The following is a 21197-nucleotide window of genomic DNA, read 5'->3' as shown; positions in this document are numbered from 1 at the left end:
GCATGGTGTCCCCTGCTAAAACCATGCAGGGATGCCAGCTTACTCACCACCCTGGATAGCGGCATGTTCCCCGGCGTGCTCTTGCCTCCTTCCTCCTCTGTGCACGCCACACTATTTCTTGGCGGCGTGCCTAAGACGCATGTGCGCGCGCTCCCCTCTTCTTCAAGGGGCAGCGCGTACACATGGTAAATGCTCCCAGCAACTGCTGGGAGGCATTTAGTTAAATGTGTGTTGACCTGCAAGATGTCTCCCAGCCAATAGCTTGGAGACATCTTGTATATAAGGCTCCCTCACCAATAGGGAGGGTGCTGAGGAACCCCTGTAGTTCTGTGTTAGGTGGTTTGATGTCTGCAACTGTATGTTGCCAGGTCCCCCCTCTCTAGCATATTATAGTATCCTGTATCTCGTTAGTCCTTATTCCCCGTGACCACTTCGGCAGTGTCCAAATCCTGAAACCGCGTCGGCAGTACCTGTACCCCATGGCCGCATCGGAGATACCTGTCTGCTACCCTGGTGCTGAATATCTAGGCCAAAACTCTGAACTTATCCCAGTGGCATTCCTGTCTGCACAGTGTGAACCTTTCCCAGTTGTCATCCTGTCGACACAGTCTGAACTTTTCCCAAGTGGCCGTCCTGCTATTCTCCTATTGAGAATCTGAAATAACGTCTCTGCCCTTTGGGGTCAGCAGTTTCAGCAGGATGCCACCCTGGAGTGGCACCTGGCAGCTACCTGCCGCACAAGCCAGACATCACCACTAGAGGCTCCAGCGAACACCAAGGTAGCTGATTAGTCACGCCTCTCCAGGGTAAGTCCTGCTCATGGCACAGTGGATCCACGAACTACTTGCGCCACCTAGGAGAGTAATAATGTATATTAGGAATAAATTACATACAATACATAATTGTACACATAATTATACAGTTCACATTTATATATATTTTTATATATTTATCTTTTTTTCTGTAACCTACATTTTTAGGAAGTCCTGGTACAGCATGCAAATTCCATGGTGACCCCGGCCTCTTCCTACTATACATATGTTATACAGCACAGCCCATGGCGACATGTGAATGATGTGGGCTTAATGTGCTCCCCCCACCGAAGGACAGAGAAGGAGCAATGCCAACGCTCATCCCTAGTCATACCCCCCATGGCAGGATGCAAGGTCTGAAACTAAGGCCAGTTTGTTTAATACAAGCTGACACGGAGCAGGAGCTGGCAAGGGAGGGAGTTACATTCAGCCTGAAGCCTGCAAACGACAAGAACAGTAAAGAAACTGTCAACAACAACAAGAAAGAAAAGAAATATGTTGCTAGCAAGTGCTGGAGATAAACTACAGTATATGCATACACTGCTTTTCTGCCTCCCGCTGTTCCAGGAAACTCCAATTGAATCTAGTGGTAAAGTATTGCATTTCTTTTGCCTTTACAACCTGTGGGTGAAGCCCATGAGTACAATATGTATAATCTACAGAAATATAATATGGCAATCACATCGGGCATGCTTAATCTCTGTTCCTAGAACAACTCTGGATGTTTTGTTGAAGAGGAACAAGGTTCCAGAATCCCCTAATACCTTGTGGAACATCCCAATGAGCAAACATCCAGAACCCATTCATCAAAATGGAAAAGGAACCTAAGGCTGTTATTTATGGAGAGATCTGTCACTATCAGGCTATGTGCCCATGATGCAGAAATGCTCCGGATTTTTCCTGAGCGTTTCTGCATCTCCCCTGGCAGAAAAAACGCAGGTGGATTGTACATGCGGATTGTACATGCGGATTGTACATGCGGATTGTACATGCGGATTGTACATGCTTTTTTCCTGCCAGGGACAAGCGGAAGTGAAGCGTTCTTCACATGCATTTTTTCACATGTGGGTTGTCAAGCGCTTTCCAATCAATTTTAGCATCACTTGGAAAGTGCTTGACAACTTGGTCACACTATATAAATCCATGCAACCGGCATGGATTTAAATAGTGTGACCGTAAAGAATGGCAAAAAATAAAAGATAAATATTATACTTACCTTCTGATGGCCCCCGGTGTCCTTATCTGATCCGTCCAGTGTCCCCAGTGTCTCGCAGTGGTCTAAAAGGATCTGCCATGACGTCATTTAGTCATGTAACGGGTCACGCAACCACCGACATCAGCGGTCGCATGACCCATCACATGACTAAATGACGTCATGGCAGGTCCTTTTAGACCATCGCGAGCTGCCAGCAAGCCAGGACTGAACGCTATGAAGACCGGGGTCCATCAGAAGGAAAGTATAATGTATATTTTTTATTTTATTCTTTTTTTTATACAGGTACCATGGTACCCGGGTCTGGAGGAGAGTCTCCTCTTCTCCAGACCCGGGTACCATCCGCACATTGAACCGCATGATATCCGCATGTGCACATGTAGTCAGGCGGATATTATGCGATTCATTGCAAGTCAATGGCGGCGAAAAATCCGCAGCGGAAATTTCCACAGCATGTGCACAGCACATGCGGATTATCATTGGGGAACATGGCAGACCTTCTACCAAGTGTTTTTTAAGCGTTTCTGCAACGGAATTGCCGCTGTGGAAACGCTTAAAAAATGCATAGTGGGCTCACAGTCTAAGAGGGCATATGACATGGAACTTTATGGTATGTGGTTACTATGTTTTCTAGGTCCTACTCTTATTGCAAATGAAATGCACACAATAGTACCTCTGCACATTATTTTTGTAATTATGCAAATTCAGGACATGATTAATACACATTTAAGCAGCATGCACAGAATATTGTGAACATGGACACACTTGCATAGTACATGCATGCTTTCACAAACACATACAGTACATATACAAACAGTAACACACAAAGTGGAAATGGCAATGGTAAAGGTTATGTAAAAGAAAAATAAAAGCACACAATGACCAAGAATATGTGAGCTGCTAGCATCATCACCACCACAATTGGAACCAGGTATCCAGGCTACAGTACTACGCTTGGCTTGCTTTGCTTCTGGTAAGAGTATTATGGGAATAAGAAGCGGAGGTTATTATAGAATATATGGCACATCACTGTTCTCAATCACAGCAGGATGATGTTACCTCTGACAGTGACACTGTTAGCTATCCAGGCTCTAGTATAACACTTGGCTTGCTTTGCTTGTGGTAACAGTATTTTGGGGATAAGAAGCGGAGCCTATTAAAGAATATATGGCACATCCCTCATCTCAGCAGGATGATATTACTTCTGACAGTAACACTATCAGTTTGAGCCAGTGTTCTGCACTGAACCATCTATCTAGTCACAAATGACTAAGAGACATAATTTTTTATTTTTAACCATTTTTTAATTTTCAAAAAATTTAAAGTCTGTCAGTGGGCTATGCTATTAAATAGGCAATTGGATACTACCATATTTCCTGTGGTGAGGTCACTCTGACTTTACTAAGGCTGTGTTTGTGTTAAAGAGACTCAAAGGGGTTGGATACAGTCCTATGAGATCTCAGAGTGTTGCACACATATTTACACACATATTTTCAGATAAATTAGATTCCTTACAATATTGTGACTTGCCACCAATTGGTTCTGTGCAAACTGAAGATTTCTTAAAAAATTTGCCGTAGCATATTAAAATTGCAAAAGATTCAATCTGTAGTTTCACTATATCACAATCTTACACGGAGCACACTTTTCTATATTTAACAATTTACAGCATGTTATTAGCTCGCTACTGCTCAGTGCTCGCCGAGTATTTCCAGGGTTGCTCGGTGGGAGCTCGGGTCCCCTCTCTGCATGTTTTGTGCTCTTTACAGAGCCAATGAACATGCAGGGATTGTCTGCCACTCACTGTAATGCTGTAGCCATGTTGGTTGTGGCATTACAGTGATTGGATGGTCGCACAGCGTCATCAGGTCTATAGCAGACCTGGTGCCGCAATGCTCGTCACAGTCACTCCGGAATCAGACAGTGTAGGGAGGGGAGCTGCTGAGCTAGGGAGAGATATGCTTGTTTCTAGTTAGTGTAGGTATACCGCCATATATTATACACATATCCATCTCACAAATACATTTTCAGAAAATACTGCCATTTCTGTCCTCCATTAAACATTTGTTTCCGTGTGTCATTGAAGCTATTGACATCGGTTTGCTATTCAAAATAGTTACCTACAGGCCAGGTATTTAAAACTCTGTTTTCTCTGTCACACGGATTACATATACGTTTTCAGAAAATCCTGCCATTTCTGTCCTCCATTAAAAATTTAGTGTAGTGAGCGTTGACGATATTGTCCTCAATTTAAAATGGGCAAGGCACTTGGCAAGGGACGGGGATCTGGCCGTGATGGTCATGGTGCATGCAGAGGCTCGACCTTCCTGTCCCAATTAACAGAGTACCGCAGAAAACCACGGTTGAACACAGAGCAGTGTGAAAAGGTCATTGGTTGGATAGCAGATAATGCTTCCAGTCACTTAGCCACCACCACCACCACCACCCTGTCTTCCACACGGTCAAGTCTCAGTAGCAGTGAGTCTGGACCGCATATTCCTCACCCTGAACTTCCTTCCTCCATCATGTCTAGTGCCCAGAGACAACTGATCCCACACTTGGACACTCTGAAGAGCTGTTTACATTTATAGATTTGGGCCTCTATCCCTGTCCACTTGAAAAGGGGCAAGAGGAGATAGCATGTAGTGATGCCCAAATATTTGAGCAGCCACGATCACACGAAGGCAACGGTAGGAAAGTGTCACAAGAGGTGGACAATGCTGAGACCCATTGCCAGAAAGTCAGTAGGAAGACCAGGGTGCGGAAGTGGAAGACGAGGTGGTGGATGATATAGTAACTGACCCAACCTGGCAGGAGAACATGCAGAGCGAGGAGAGCAGCATACAAGGAGGGAGGCAGAGTACCCCAACAGGCAGGAAGAAGCATTGTGGTGGCCGCAGACAGAAAGCAGGCAACTGTTCCCCGTAACACCAACACGAAGGAAGTTGCCAGTACAACTGTTAGGTCTTCCCGAGTCTGGTTGTTTTTTAAAGACTCTGCCAATTACCCCAAAAAGGCCATTTGCACCATCTGCCAGGCCAGCATCAGCAGGGGTGGAATAACTACCAGCCTGACCACTACCAGTTGTCTCTGTCTCATCCTAACTTGGATTGGGTGACAATGAGGAAGAGGAGGAGGAGGAAGAACAGGAGCTAGTTTCCTGTGCTATAGACGGTACTACCTGCACAACTGTAATCCCGTCTGTTCAGCGTGGATGGCCTGAGGACAGAGAAGAGGAGGAGGAGGGGTAGGAGAGCATAGTCACTCGTCCTCTTGGTGAGGACACGGACGTTTTGCCTGTTAGCAGTCTGGCATGCATGGCTGAGTTTATGTTACGCTGCCTTTCCCATGACCCTCGCGTTCTCAAAATTTTGGGTGACAGTCATTACTGGTTGGTGACACTTCTAGACTCAAGGAGAACTTTATATCTCTTATTCCTGAGGCGGACAGGTCTACAAAAATGGGGCAGTACCAGAAGGCCCTTGTTGCGGAACTAATAAAAAATTTCCCATCTGAAAACGCTGGCGGCAGAGGGCACAGTTCGTTGGACAACCAAGGACTACAGGCGAGAGAGACACAACTCCAATCCAGCAGAGGCAGGGGAACACTGTCAAAGTTCTGGGAGAATTTTCTCAGCCCCTCCCATCGAACAAGCCCTGAGGTGCGGGGTACTCTCACAAGGAGTGCAAAGTTTGTGAAGATGCTGAGGGAGTACCTTGCCGACCATACCAATGTCCTCCGTGATTCCTCTGTGCCTTATAATTATTGAGTATCCAAGGAAACGTGGAATGAACTGACTCGCTAGACCTTGGAGGTTCAGGCCTTCCCTGCCGCTAGCGTTTTATCAGAGCGGGTTTTTAGTGCCGCTGGTGGAAATATAACTGATAAGCGCATCCGCCTGTCAACTGAAAATGCTGATAGGCTGACTCTTAGAAAAATGAACAAGAGCTGGATTGGGCCAGACTTCTCAACACCACCAAATGATAGCAGCGTAGCATTAACTAAAATTCAGTGTCTTTTTTTGAGAGGTGTATTCCCATGCACCTTTTCACACATACAAATGGGTATGCACTTCCTTATTTTGGCTATTTGCTCTAGTCCTCCTCCTTCTCCTCATCCTCATCCTCCATCACCATATCACCAGGGTGACTGTGGTCTATGATGCAACACCTACATAATTTGTTTAAAGGGTCTTTATGATGCCTGTAAAAAAATTTTTTTTATGCAGTATGTTCATGTATACCCCCCAGGGCTAAATGTTTGTCAGCCCATACACTTAGTGCATGGGCACTAAAAGTATAGGAGACTCGCTCCTTTCTAATGAGAACATTTTCTCATGAGGCCCTCTACGTCTCTTCCAAGGGGCATTGGAGTGCCTCCCAATTTTTTTTCAACCCTTGCATTCACTGCATAGGCCAACACTATGTGAGACCCACTTCCTAATAATGGGAACATTTTTTCATAAGGCCCTCTACGTCTCTTAAAAGGGGCATTGGAGTGCCTCCAAATTTTAGGCAGCCCTTGCATTCACTGTATAGACCAACACTATGGGAGACCCACTTCCTAATAATGGGAAAAAATTTTCATGAGTCCCTCTACGTCTCTTCCAAGGGGCATTGGAATGCCTCCCAATTTTTGGCAACCCTTGCATTCACTGCATAGGCAAACACAATGGGAGACCCACTTCCTAATAATGGGAACATTGTTTTCAGGAGGCCCTCTGACCCCCACATCTCTTCCAAGGGGCATTGGAGTGCCTCCCAATTTTTGGCAACCCTTGCATTCACTGCATAGGCAAACACAATGGGAGACCCACTTCCTAATAATGAGAACATTGCTTTCAGGAGGCATTCTGACCTCCACGTCTCTTCCAAGGGGCATTGGAGTGCCTCCAAATTTTTGGCAACCCTTGCATTCACTGCATAGGCAAACACAATGGGAGACCCACTTCCTAATAATGGGAACATTGTTTTCAGGAGGCCCTCTGACCCCCACGTCTCTTCTAAGGGGCATTGGAGTGCCTCCAAATTTTTGGCAACCTTGGTATTCATTGCATAGGCAAACACAGTGGGAGACCCACTTCCTAATAATGGGAACATTGTTTTCAGGAGGTCCTCTGACCTCCACGTCTCTTCCATGGGGCAATGGAGTGCCTCCAAATTTTTGGCAACTCTTGCATTCACTGAATAGGCAAACACAATGGGAGACCCACTTCCTAATAATGGTAACATTTTTTTTCAGGAGGCCCTCCTCTATGTCTCTTCCAAGGATCATTGGAGTAGGTCCATATTTTTGGCAACCCTTGCATTCACTGCTTAGGCAAACAGTACAGGAGACCCACTTCCTAATAATGGGAACATTGTTTTCAGGAGGCCCTCCTCTAAGTCTCTTCAAAGGGATATTGGGGTGCCTCCAAATTTTCAAAGGGGTATTGGAGTGTGTCCAAATTTTCAAAGGAGTATTGGGGTGCGTCCAAATTTTGGGCAGACCTGCCACTCACTGCATACGCAATAATAGTATAGGAGACCCAATCTTTAGTAATGGGAACAACAAAGCATAGCCGACTGATGGCTCTCTAAGAATAGTGAGGGCTGACTGCTGGTCCTTTAAGAATAGTAAAGGCCGCCTGATGGCCCTATAAAAATAGGCTTTGTGACATTCAGAGTCCCTCCTTCATAAATCAAGCAGGATGTGTCTGATCATGTCTCACACACCACATGACCAGATAAGGTTGTAAAATGTTTAAATTACATTTCCCGGTGAATGCATTTGTCACGGTTGAAAGCAATGCAAAAGTGCAAAAACGCATCAAAAACGCTACATGTGAACATAGCCCATGGTGTGGAGGAGTATTTTTGTCAGAAATGCTTCCCCATGCTGTTCCCATGCCATTTGAGCACTGTTCCCATCGATTTGGGCAATTTTTAGGCTCTCTGCAGACTGCCGGAGGAAGCAACCTGAAAAATGCTCTAGTTTCCGATAGACTTACATTGGGCTCGTTGCTCGTGTCGAGCACCCAAGTACCCAATGTGCTCGATCCAAGCAACAAGCACCCGAGCATTTTTGTGCTCGCCCATCACTACATGTTATTTCTATGTAATCCATGAATAAGACCTAAGTACACAAGACAAGAAGCCTAAGTTCATGCACATAATATTATCCAGCAAGATGATGGTCAGCATGCATTATTGTATTACAATCCTGTGGCATTACTGTTTACAAGCACTGTAGCTTATATACATAATGCGATTATCCTGGAAAGCAGCTGCAGCCGCATAAAGATGATCATAGGGCAAGTCACTCTTACATAGAAATACAAGCGCAGGGTAAGACGCTTCAGCTGAGTGTAAAGTTCACTCTAGAGGTTTCGAGTTAAGTGCTTTTTGTCAAATAGATGTCTGTAATTGCACCGGTCTCAGGCATAAAAAAAGATGACACCATGTCAGAATCCTGACTTTGTATATCACCTTTTTATATGCAGAAAACAAGACTTCATGGCGCCTCCACGCGAAACCATCTTCACCAAGCAATTGACCTATGGCTCCCAGTTATATTATGGCCATAAAGACCAAAGCTGAAGAAAAATCTTGGCATATATTATTTCCTTATTTTCCTTTTTCTTTATATCTTTAAGTCTATCAGTCGGAATCTTGGTGATTTACCTCTTCCGCAGCCTTTCATTACTTTGTGTCAGTCCGTCTATCTCAAGCTGTGCGTTGACCATAGACCTATTTAAGTCTAATTACATCTTTTTCAACTCCCTCAATTTTCTCCTCCACTGAATAATGCAATGGTCCTCAATCCTACATTTCGCTGTCTCTTTTCCCCTCCTTCTCATATCTTTTGCACATCGTTCCATTTCTCAAAAATTAAGATAGTTATTCTGCATGGACATGCATTTTAGTAATGAGATATTATGTCTTTAGGGTTCACCAGTTCTTGGGCTTGTGAATCTGATTAGAATAGTCTTATATATTACACTTATTATCTTAAAATTCTAATCTTGAATGTCGTCAGAAAAAAAATTCTGGTACACTTTGCATTAACATAATTTTTTTTTACATAGAAACTTTAGAAGTGTCCTTTTTTCTCATCACAATTTTTTTCTGATAGACCTAATAGTGTAGCAATCACCTAAATACAGATTCTGGCTCTCCAGCATCTCAAGGCTAGATAGCCAGTATAGTTTTTGCCTACCAGAGGAAATCTGACATTTAATCTATACAGAACAGTTGCATATCCAGTTCTTTCAAAACCATAAACTATGTTCTTATCATTTTGAACTTAAGGGTCCATTTAGAATGGCCAACAGCAGTCAATAATCACTGATTGACTACATGTGTCAATAGACAGTCATTTAATTGGCCAGTTTAGACAGGCCGACTGAACATTTATGAGTACAAAATGATGGTATTAATGACATAAGACATTATTTGATCAGCAACACATCTTATGTTTACAAAGAATGATGTGCTGCCGAGAATGATGATAATTTTTAGGCTTGCTTAAAACTAATCTCACTTGACAAACAAGTGGTTTGCTTGTTCATCAGATGATTGCCTGTCTGGAATGCTCATTCATGATTATCAGCCTGTCTAAATGGGTACAAAATCATATTAAAACTCAATTTTAAATAATCTCAATTAGGATAGTTTATAATAGTAACTGTTAACACCTAATCAGTTGAAAACGGGATTGTCTTCTACTAGACCTTTGGAAGCCATTACTATGTCACAAATTGGGCTTACAAAAGCATCCCCTGGAACTCAGCTGCGCCAGTCTGACTTCTGGGATGGCATAACATGATTATTTAATTGAATACCATCCAGAAATTCTGGAACCAAAGCTCAAATTGAGTGATTATTGTGAGATTAAAGAATAAATAAAGAATAAGTGTTATCCTTTAGCTCCTTTGATCTGCAATTATGTCTGCCAGAAGAAGAAGGAGGTTCTCAAGAAACAAGAGACCCTGTTTGATCATCTACAGCGGCTTATGAAAGTATTCACCCCTCTTGGCTTTTTTCGTGTTTTGCTACCTCACAACCAGGAATTTCACAGTTTTTTTTTGTTTTTGAGGGTTTGCATCAGTTCATACAAAGAACATGCCAACAACTATGAACATTTGGTTTTCTCTTCATTGTGAACCAAACAACAGTTTGTTCCTCTGGTCAACAGTAATCTTCAAGTCTGACCACAGATTCTCAACTGAATTAAGATCTGGGCTTTGACTAGGCCGATTCAAAACATTTACATGTTTCCCTTCAAATCACACAAATGTTGCTCTAGCAGCATGCTTTGTGTCATTGTCTTGTTGGAAGGTGAACCTCCGTCCCAGTCTGAAATCACTGACAGGCTGAAAGAGGTTTTGCTCAAGAATTTCCCTGTATTTCGTACCATCCATGTTCCCCTCAACTAGGACCATTTTCCCTGTCCCTGCAGAAAGAAACATCCCCACGGCATGATGCTGCCACCACCATGTTTCACTGAGGGGATGGTGTTCTTGGGGTGTGTTGGTTTGGCGCCAGACATGGCATTTACCTTGCTGACCAAACAGTAAAGTTTTGGTCTCATCTGACCACAGCACCTTCCTTCAGACATTTGGCGAGTCTCCCACATGTCTTTTGGCAAACTCAAAATGAGCCTGAGGGTACGTTCCCACGTTCAGGATCCACTGCGGCCCCGACGCTGCGGAACTTCCACACCACTCTGCACCTATTATGCAAATTAACAGACACGCATTTTTAGTTTTTTACACATCCGGATTTTCCTTATTGATGCAAGTCCATGGGGAAGATCCACATGCATACCCACAAGAGAAATTGACATGCTGTGTATCTGAAAGATGCGCCGCATGTCAGTTTCCATGGGTGATCTGCAGGCGCACAGTGGACATGGGATGCACATAGACGCACAGTGGACATGGGATTTCTAGAAATCCAATCCACTATGCTGTAACATCGGGCCTCTGTGTTTTGGATGCTGCATAAAAACGCAAAGTCAAAACTGCAGAAAATCCTGAAAGTGGGAACACACCCTAACAATTTTTGTGTGTAAGTAAAGACTTTTTTCTGTCCACGATGAATTGCTGAGACAAGAGCACAACATTTAAGAGATATTACAATGGGACATTTGTTCATAAAGTAAATGGGGTGATGCTTCCTAAAGATAAGCCAAGGAAATAAAATTAAGGTTTTTGTTACAAATGGAGAGGTGGAGTTAAATTGAGTCCCATTGCCAAAGAATTGAACATCCTTATCACTTCAAATTCCCAGATTTTCCTCTTTCTGTTTTCTGAATGGTCATTTTAAGGACAACAGAGAGAGGAAAATCTGGGAATTCAAACTGATATGGATGTTCAACTCTTTGACAATGGGACTCAATTTAACACCTGGATTTATGACTCACTACATGGACACAGTTCACACCTCCATTGACTTCAGATCACTAAACTATCACTACCACCACTTCTCCATTTGTAAGGGTGCATTCCCATTGCATTCAGGCCCCTGTCAGAGCTTGCATCTGAACCCCCCACAAAACGGGATTCGGGCCTATGCACCAACGTGGCCATAGACTGTATTGGTGCCAAGATGAGCAAACGTGCTCTCTGTCGTGCATCATTTTAGAGAGTGTACGTTAACTGGAGATGGACATCTAGATGCAGTCTACTACGTCTGAGTGTCCATCTCCAGTAAGTGTACACTCCCGGAAACCGCATGTTTGCTCTGTCAGCACCATTACAGTCCATGGCCATGTCTGTGCATACGCCCAAATCCTGTTTTGCAGGGGGTTCTGAGGCAAGCCCTGATGGAGCCAAGTAACTGGTGCTTGAAAGCAATGTGAAAGCACCCGACCAAAAACCTTAATTTGATTTCCTTGGCGTATCTTTAGGAGGCATCACCTAATCCACCCTATGCACAAATGTCCTATTGTAATATCTCTTAAATGTGCTCTTGTCTCAGTAATTCATTTGTAAACCTGCCTGAAGAAGGAGCCTCTGTGCTCTGAAAGCAAACGTAATTATTCTGGTTAACCAATAAAGGTATCAATACTAGAATGCTTCTGTCATTTTGGAGCATAAAAGTATTCACATCCCTTTAAATCCAAATATCTTTTTTTTAAGTCTATAGTGATAGTCCAAATCTAAAAGTTCCATTAAGCTCCCCTCTGTAGGTTGACAAATGTCATGTTTAATCTTTTTCAGCTTTAAAGGAGGAATATTTTCCTTTTGTGTTTTGTTTCTATGTATTAAAACAATGATAGAAAAGTGTTACCTTGAAACTATTCAATTCAAATGTATTGAGAGAGAGCTTAAATTCTCAGAAAATAATAATTGCAAATTAATCAGGACTCACAACCGCATGTTTAGGTTTTCAATAAGAACATTCTTTTGTCTAGAAAAATAATTTTGTGTGGTATGTGGGCGGCAAATAATCCAAACACAATCACATTCATTGAAAATACAATCTCAAATATGAAATAAAATCCTAAATAATAAGTCAATTATGAATCGCAATGCTGAAAATAACACAGTCATTGGTAAGCATAAGTACTGATATGTTTTTGGAAGCATTACCAGCACTTGCAACAAATTATCCTTCCTTGCAACTGAGGCTTACACTTAAGCTTCTGGTCACTAATGCAAAATCCTTAAAAAAGCATCTTAATTACTTTGTGCCATTTATTTTAATGTTGCCTTCTTATGTATCAGAGGTGACTTTAGGCTTCCCTGAGCACAAGGCCAGGGGAGAAAAACTGGTACCACTGCATCATTTATAGGTAAATCCCTTTTACTGGCATTGTCCAATCAAAAGGCTACAAAAATAACTTCAGCAAAAAAAACTTTTCCATAAACCTTTACAAACTCATTAAAACTTTTTAGGAAGCAAAAAACTCTTCCAAAAACTCCCCAAAGAAAGAATATTTCCTATAGTTGTTTCCACTTGAACAACTCGTTGTTTTTGACAACCTCAAAATACTCCATCTGCACATAACCTTGAGCCAAGGTGGACATGACCTTTTTAATCCAACAGTGAATTTCACAAAGCTTTTTCAGGATAAAGCTTGTGTCTTTTTCCCTGAACCGGTTCTGGTGGTGGTTTTATGGTCGCTTTCACTGGGGCTCCATGACCGGCGTATTTTTTCTACATCTTCTATTACAGAGAAAGTGGGCGGCTTCCAATGAACATGTTACTTCTTTAACCTGTTTCATGGTTTTTGCATCGTGGAGTATTAAAAAGAGGTAACAAAAACTGAATGAGTGCACAGCAATGTTGTTTTTACATTTTGCATTATGTTAATTTTTTGCACAATTTTTTGTCTCTTTTTCAGGTGGATTCCAGGCGGAAAAAGATGTAATGTGCATATACCTTAAGATCTCCATCTGTAAAACTGGTACGAGGGAGGAGAAGACATAGTAGTGTAAAGCAGGTAAGCGGATGCAACATGCAAATGAGGCAGGAACAGCCAATGAACTATTTGTTTCCCTCACTATGGCGGAAAATAGCAGTAGTTAAACAGTTAAACAGTAGGGTAATTACAAGTAGATTATACAATGCAAAACATATAATGAGTTTTAAAGTACAATTAGAATGGAATAAATGTCTCTCAGGGATTATACTAGTGTTCCTCTGACATGGGTGATACACCCGTCCCTATGGGAGCTAATACGTTGGCTCCTCCTGAAGTAATGACCCTAGCGGGGGTCGCCGAGTTGTCCAGCTAGGCCATAAGTCCTCCTGACAAAGTCTACCAATGCAAGTTGAGCCTCCTTCGCTCCATCTGACCCCCACCCTGTCAGCTGTCCTAGCCTAGCCCAACCCCTGTACCGTACGTCAGTGCTGGACGTAACAGCCCGGCTCACTCATGTCATCCTTCTTTAACCCCAGGCATCCTCTTCTGGGTAGAGTCTCCTCAGGTGTTTTCGGTGCTTGACCGACGATGGCTGTCTCCTGTATCTGGGGTGAAGGGGGGCTGGGCTCCGGATCTTGACTGGCGTCGTCAGGGTTCGGTTTCTTGACCGGTCAAGTCTAAGGGTCAATCAGACACATGAAGAAGTAAAGTAAACTGAAAATCCAGGGTGACATCTAACATTCAAGAGATAATCTGCAGAGTAGTCAAATTACTGGTACACTAACAAAGAAAAGGCCCTCACAGCAAATAAGGTGATCCCTTCAGAAACTATGCATAGACCAGAAGAGGATATTGAAGGAGCAAAAGATCTCAGTAGAAAAAATTACAAACTTTATTATACAGAAAAATAAGGTATAACTACAAAGGTAAACATGTATTAACGGGATAAAATCAGGCTGGGGTACATACAATTAAGCAGAGACCAGGAAACAGGACCACATAGTTGTCCCTACTTATGTATAATACACTGTAGATATTTCAGAATAGCTGAACTGGTCAATACATCATACCATGCAAACCAAAGTAGTGCTAAGTAGTTCAGGGTATAATACCAACTACTGAGTGCTTACATGCATAACAATGTGAAGAGATTATAGCCAGATACAACTACAATAAAATACCTGTGGACATGCTGAAAGCGCATGTATGTGGTCAGCTCGCCAGAGCCCTGGCGATCTAAAGATGCTGCGAGGTCCAGACAGGTGGCAAGGAATATAAAAAGAGGTGAGCAGTAAGTTGAGTATATGGATTTTTTTTTTTACAGCTTGATGGCCTTTTACGGTTCAGGAAAAGGTCTCCGGCGGTCACCATTTTGCTGAATCCACGCAGAATCAAGTTACAAAAAATCTGCATTTTTGCCTTGATCCTGATAGGATGTTTGTTCGATCTCCCATTACCCCTATGAAGCAATCATCGGCAGTGGAGGACTTACGGAAGCCTCCATTGCTGCCATCTTGGTGACCATCGTTTTTATTATACACTGCAGTAGCAAAATATTGCAGCTCAAAAAATCAAATAAAACGAACGCTCAATTCTTCTAGGGAGAATAAAAAATAAAGTAAAAGTAAAAAAAAATAGTCTTTAAAATAATTAAAATACAAAATATCGGCCTTTAGGAAGACTGATTAATGAAGTAAAATTTAAAAAAAAAATTAAATAATTAAAAAAAATGAAAGTTTGAATCACCCTCTTTTCCACTTCAAAAAATAAAGAAATTAAAAAAAAAAATAGAAATATCAAAATGGACGTTTTACAGTTGCTACATCGCTCACAGAAAATACAATTCAAAATGATCAAAACTTTATCTGTACACCAAAAGGGTATTAATAAAAATATTAGCTCAGCATGGAAAAAACAAGCTCTCATACAGCTCTATCAAAGGAAAAATTAAAAAAGTTAAAAATGGGTCGGCTCAAAACAAACCACATTTCTTTTAAAAAGTTGAGAATTTTTTAAGCCTTTAAAGTAATAAAAAATCATCGTATCATCGTAATTGCACTTACCTGCAGAATCATGTTGCCAGGTCATTATTATTGCGCAATGTACGCTGTAAAAACAAAGCCAAAAAAATAAGTAATGAGAGAATTGCATTTTGTTCTCCATTTCACCTAGCATATTTCAGTACGTTACATGGTAAAAATGAATAGCGTCCTTCAAAACTAATACTAATGCAACAAAAACAAGCCCTCATATGTCTATGACAACAGAAGAATAAAAAGGTTAGGGCTCTTAGAAAAAGAGGAGGAAAAAAACTAAACCACAAAAACAAAATTTGGCTGCTTCCGTAATGAGTTAAATAAGAAAAAAAAGAGTAATCACCAAAAATTTTAATCATAAAATTGATCAAATTAATCAGTATAGAATTCTGTTAATATTTTGATTAAAAGTAAAAAAAAGTAAATTCAAAGCTTAAAGAAGCACTCCTGTTGTCATCAAAGTTTTTATCCTCTAAATATATTGCAGTCATCATATTATATAGCACTGTACAATTGCTCATTTTGACTTTCTACCCAGTAAATTTTTCTCTTTTCTCTAATCTATGTAAAAACAGGAAGTAGCTTTTCCCTGCCTTTACTATCCCCCCTCTTCAGCTGCTTCCTCCTCCCCCTGCCAGGGACTTTTGCAGTGACTTATGACCCATGCAGGGAAAATAGACTTCCTACCTCAACATAAAGCTTAGCAGGATTTAGCTAGTCAATTTTTAATCACATTATGTCATAGACCTAATGGAAAAGAGAAGAATTAGCTGGGTAGAAAGGCAACATGAGCAATTGTAAGTACACAGTGCTATAAATACGATGGTTGCAATATATTAAGAGAATAAACATTTTGATGAGAGGAGTGCTTCTTTAAAGTTGGAAAAAAGTAATATTTAGCAAATTCCGATGTCCCTTACCTTAAGCCTCCGCTTTATATGTGCATTGCTAAAGCTAGCAGATTTATATATTTCTTTTAACGTACAAGTTTCCTAAAATAGTGAAATTATTCTAATGATATGTATCATTCTCTCAGATATGCTCCTCTTATATCCCCACTTCCTGCAGTGTTAATTTATTTACCATGTTTCCACTTTTCTTGATTTTTCTTAGTAGTATTTTTTACTTGTTAAGTCGAGCTGTGCATTCTTTCCTCTCATAGGGAACAATTATTTTCTTTTTGATCTGGAATACAGAATATCAGTAAATATCCTGGGATCTGCATTTATGTTCATGACAGTAGTTCCGTAATGAAATGACTGTGTGATCACAACACGCCTCAATATGTCTGTATATCATTCGGATGTGTGTTCACTCAGATTGCGCCTGTTTGTCTCATTGCGATAGATTTATTGCTTTATGGACTCTGGTAGAGCACAATTGTAGATTTTGTATTTTCATATCAACGCTGCTGTATGAAGCAGTTTTTTTTTAAGGACAAGTTGTATTTTTTTTAATGTAACCATTTTGGAGAACATAAAATTTATTGATTGACTTTTATTTATTTTTTCAAGAGTGCAGTGATGGAAAAAATTGAATTTCTGACAATGTTTTTTTTTTAATGCTGTCTACCATATAATGTAGTTAACTTGTTAAATTTATTGTAAGGATGGATTAAATACTTGCTCCATTCTAACCCAGGAAGTAGAGATGAGTGCATTGGTTCTAGGCAAATCGAATTCATCTTGAAGTTTACAAAAAATTTGGATTCAACCAAATTCTTTTTTTTTTAATTTGTTTTGTGCTTTTGATCATTTTTCTGAACTATGGAAAGTCAGGAAGGGGGATTGGAAAATGAAAAAAAAATGGTACACTCACCTTGCCTCTCACCTGTTTCGCCTATGTAGTTCTCTTCCTGATCCTCCCCTTTTCTCTCTAGTTCCAGTCACTTCTGGTCTTCATGGCAGATGACATCTACTTCCATGTCGTCCTTCACTCTGGGTCTTCACTTCCAGAGTTGAGTAGACCTTGGGCAATGTAAATCATGTTGTGATGCCACAATTTCAATACATGTGATGTGTGTCACGCAAGGTCTAGTCAGCACCTTTTCATGACATCCTGACATCGTAATATCACAAGATCACCTGAGGAATATTCAGCAGAGGAAGTGCAAGCGCAGTGAAGGAAGACATGGAAGAGGGTGTTGCCTGCAATGAAAACCAGAGAAGATCAAAGCCGGTGAGAGTCAGTTGGGTTGCAAGGCTGCAACTCGAGGAGGAAGTTGAATTCACCTGTTCACGTGGATTTATCTGGGAAATTCAATTAGCAGAGAAGTTATTCTCCGTGAATTTAATGTCTCTTATTGTGCCATGGAGTCTCTACTGGGCTCAAAGCATAATAAAAAAAAATCCTAATACTCACCTGACTCCTCATCTCTCTAGCCCTCCGCTCATGACCATCACCCATCCAGTCCTAGCCACATCTTCTGAACTCTGCTGCTTGTGCTCAAGTCTCTGCAAGTGCTCAAAAGTGCATGGCATCATGATGTCACGATGCATGCTGTGACCTTGTACTCGCATGCGCTGATCTCATCAGAGCTGGAAGTCCTTGTCCAACGTGAGAGGCCAGGTGATTTCAGTAACAGCAGCGGGGATCAGAAGATGTGGCGAAGACTGGATGTGTGATAGTGAGTAGTCAAGAGGCCGGAGAGGTGAGCGGTAAGGTGAGTAACTTTTTGATGACCCTTTACAGTTCCGAAAAATGGAGACCAGAATCTGTGCAGAAGCTAGCTACAAAAAAATCTGCATTTTGGTGAATCTCACTTGAATATGTAGTAAATATACTTCTTCATTTTTTAACCTTTACATTTTTTTTCTCTAGGGTCTCGAGAGACCTCAGAGCATAGTAAAGCTCATTCAATTGGCATCAAATATTTTCAAAGCAAATCTAATTTCCTGGTTAAATTCAAATGAACTGCAAAAATCCAAAATAAGCTGTGGTGTGATCAGTATTTTTGCCTATAATATGAGTTGTGTCCTGCATTTTTACCAGTTTTAGTCACTGTAGACTCTATGTCCAATTTTAAGATAAAAACAAAATGAGCAAATACCCTGCAGTAAATAAATAAATAGCAATATTGCATGAAAATAACATAGGGTACTTAGTTAACATAATTTTGATGAAAAAACGTAAAAGCCATCCCACCACGTCATGGTGACCCTATTGCAGATGGTATTTACCTCTAGTATTGAAACCTTACCATATGTCAAGTGATGTAAATGTGGATAAGGGCCTAGCAGAACCGAGACCCCGATTAATGGACACCCAGCCATCGGGAGCTATATAAACTTAATGTCCAGCTCAATGAAAAGGATAGCGACTCCTTTATTTGCACAGAGAGCAAAAACCTAAAAAGATGATCTGGAATATAAGTTGGTGTGCATGCATTCTCCAATTTTCCTGAAGTTTTCTATGAAGACATTTTGTATCCCCATTGGCTTGCTAAAAGTAAAAATAATACAATTTGTAATATTTACTCTCTTTACTGCTCTAGTAATGCCACTCTCTCACTTCTCCCATTGATTCTTCACAGGCTGCCAGGTGGGAGTAGATGATTTTAATTTCCACCTAGAGCAAGCCAATCAGGAAACAGAATCTAAGAACACTTTTTATGTTGTCTATGAGCTAGTGGGTAACTCTGAGCTGGTTTTTATGAAGTCATCTATAGACAGCACACATAGACATGAAGGATTCCTGCACTTCTGTATCTATGAAGCAGCAACAGCATAGAGGTCATTATACAGCAGTACTGAGCAGCACCTTTTGCTTTGATGACTGCTTTGCACATGACGTGCCCAGGGGATGGGGACGACTCGGCACCCGGGCCTTGTTGTTGCCTGACCTTCGGGGATGTTGCAGTGGTCGGCTCCCGGGCCCGTACCCTGGGGTCACTCTTAAAAGAAGGGGGGAAGTTATATGGGATAGGGAATGTTCGTGACGCCACCTGTGGTGTCCGGTGAGGATCACCAGCGCTGCGACAGGTGTCCGGTAAATGGTTTTGGGGTGAGCTGGTTAAGCTCCTCTGCCCCCTATGTTGCTTGCTTACTCCACTTGCCTTCGGCCATGCTCGGGGCCCTCACTAGGCTTCACACGGGCAGTAGGCCCTCTTCACCGCTCTTTTGGCGTTGGCACGCCCTAGGCTCACTAACTCGATCTCTCTGAGTCTGGACTGAACTAACTGAGCTCCACTGCAGGCTAGCTTCTGCAGGAGCTCCTCTCAACAGACTGACTGCCTAACTCCACCCTCCAGTATATATATCCCTATCCGGGCTCCCTCTTTTAGTCTGAGGTGGTAGGGTGGAGGTGTGTGAATGTTATGAGGGCCTCTTGTGGAGAAGTTCATCCATGCACCCCTCTGGGATCAGTGGCACCAATGCGCAGCAGGGCACCACACACACTCTTGGCATTCTCTTGATGAGCTTCAAGAGTTAGTCACCAGAAATGGTTTTCACTTCACAGGTGTGCCTTGTCAGGTTTAATAAGTGGGATTTCTTGCCTTATAAATGGGGTTGGGACCATCAGTTGTGTTGTGCAGAAGTCTGGTGGATACACAGCTGATAGTCCTACTGAATAGACTGTTAGAATTTGTATTATGGCAAGAAAAAAGCAGCTAAGTAAAGAAAAACAAGTGGCCATCATTACTTTAAGAAATTAAAGTCAGTCAGTGCGAAAAATTGGGAAAACTTTCAAAGTGTCCCCAAGTGCAGTTGCAAAAACCATCAAGCGCTACAAAGAAACTGGCTCACATGAGGACCGCCCCAGGAAAGGAAGACCAAGAGTCACCTCTGCTTCTGAGGATAAGTTTATCCGAGTCACCAGCCTCAGAAATCGCAGGTTAACAGCAGCTCAGATTAGAGACCAGGTCAATGCCACACAGTATTCTAGCAGCAGACACATCTCTTCAACAACTGTTAAGAGGAGACTTTGTGCAGCAGGCCTTCATGGTAAAATAACTGCTAGGAAACCACTGCTAAGGACAGGCAACAAGCAGAAGAGATTTGTTTGGGCTAAAGAACACAAGGAATGGACATTAGACCAGTGGAAATCTGTGCTTTGGTCTGATGAGTCCAAATTTGAGATCTTTGGTTCCAACCAGCGTGTCTTTGTGCGACGCAGAAAAGGTGAATGGATGGACTCTACATGTCTGGTTCCCACCGTGAAGCATGAGGGAGGAGGTGTGATGGTGTGGGGGTGCTTTGCTGGTGACACTGTTGGGGATTTATTCAAAATTGAAGGCATGCTGAACCAGCACGGCTACCACAGCATCTTGCAGAGGCATGCTATTCCATCCGGTTTGCGTTTAGTTGGACCATCATTTATTTTTCAACAGGACAATGACCCCAAACACACCTCCAGGCTGTGTAAGGGCTATTTGACCAAGAAGGAGAGTGATGGGGTGCTACGCCAGATGACCAGGCCTCCACAGTCACCAGGCCTGAACCAAATCGAGATGGTTTGGGGTGAGTTGGACCGCAGAGTGAAGGCAAAAGGGCCAACAAGTGCTAAGCATCTCTGGGAACGCCTTCAAGATTGTTGGAAGACCATTTCCGGTGACTAACTCTGGAAGCTCATCAAGAGAATGCCAAGAGTGCAAAGCAGTCATCAAAGCAAAAGGTGGCTACTTTGAAGAACCTAGAATATAAGACATATTTTCAGTTGTTTAACACTTTTTTGTTAAGTATATAATTCCACATGTGTTAATTCATAGTTTTGATGCCTTCAGTGTGAATGCACAGTTTTCAAAGTCATGAAAATGCAGAAAAATCTTTAAATGAGAAGGTGTGT

At 41.9% G+C, this 21197-nt stretch overlaps 2 long non-coding RNA genes across 2 annotated transcripts in view; one reads left to right on the top strand and one right to left on the bottom strand.

Annotated features, from left to right (window-relative positions):
- The first annotated feature begins 1302 nt into the window (after positions 1-1302).
- Positions 1303-21197, top strand: part of LOC141164145 (uncharacterized) — a 79912-nt gene continuing 60017 nt past the window's right edge. Inside the window, exons 1-2 of the long non-coding RNA XR_012250847.1 lie at positions 1303-1401; positions 13357-13455. This is a non-coding gene — a long non-coding RNA (uncharacterized lncRNA). The remainder of the gene's footprint in view (positions 1402-13356; positions 13456-21197) is intronic.
- LOC141164144 (uncharacterized) lies at positions 12635-17419 on the bottom strand. The gene is made up of 4 exons (XR_012250846.1): positions 17232-17419; positions 16497-16598; positions 15441-15484; positions 12635-14054 (listed from the first exon to the last, which is right to left on the bottom strand). It is a non-coding gene; the product is annotated as an uncharacterized lncRNA (long non-coding RNA).

This window comes from Phyllobates terribilis, unplaced genomic scaffold (assembly GCF_046119375.1).
Source record: "Phyllobates terribilis strain yellow unplaced genomic scaffold, ASM4611937v1 Scaffold_10__3_contigs__length_209671492, whole genome shotgun sequence".
NCBI classification, from domain to species: domain Eukaryota; kingdom Metazoa; phylum Chordata; class Amphibia; order Anura; family Dendrobatidae; genus Phyllobates; species Phyllobates terribilis.
This window is presented reverse-complemented; position numbering and strand designations above follow the sequence as displayed.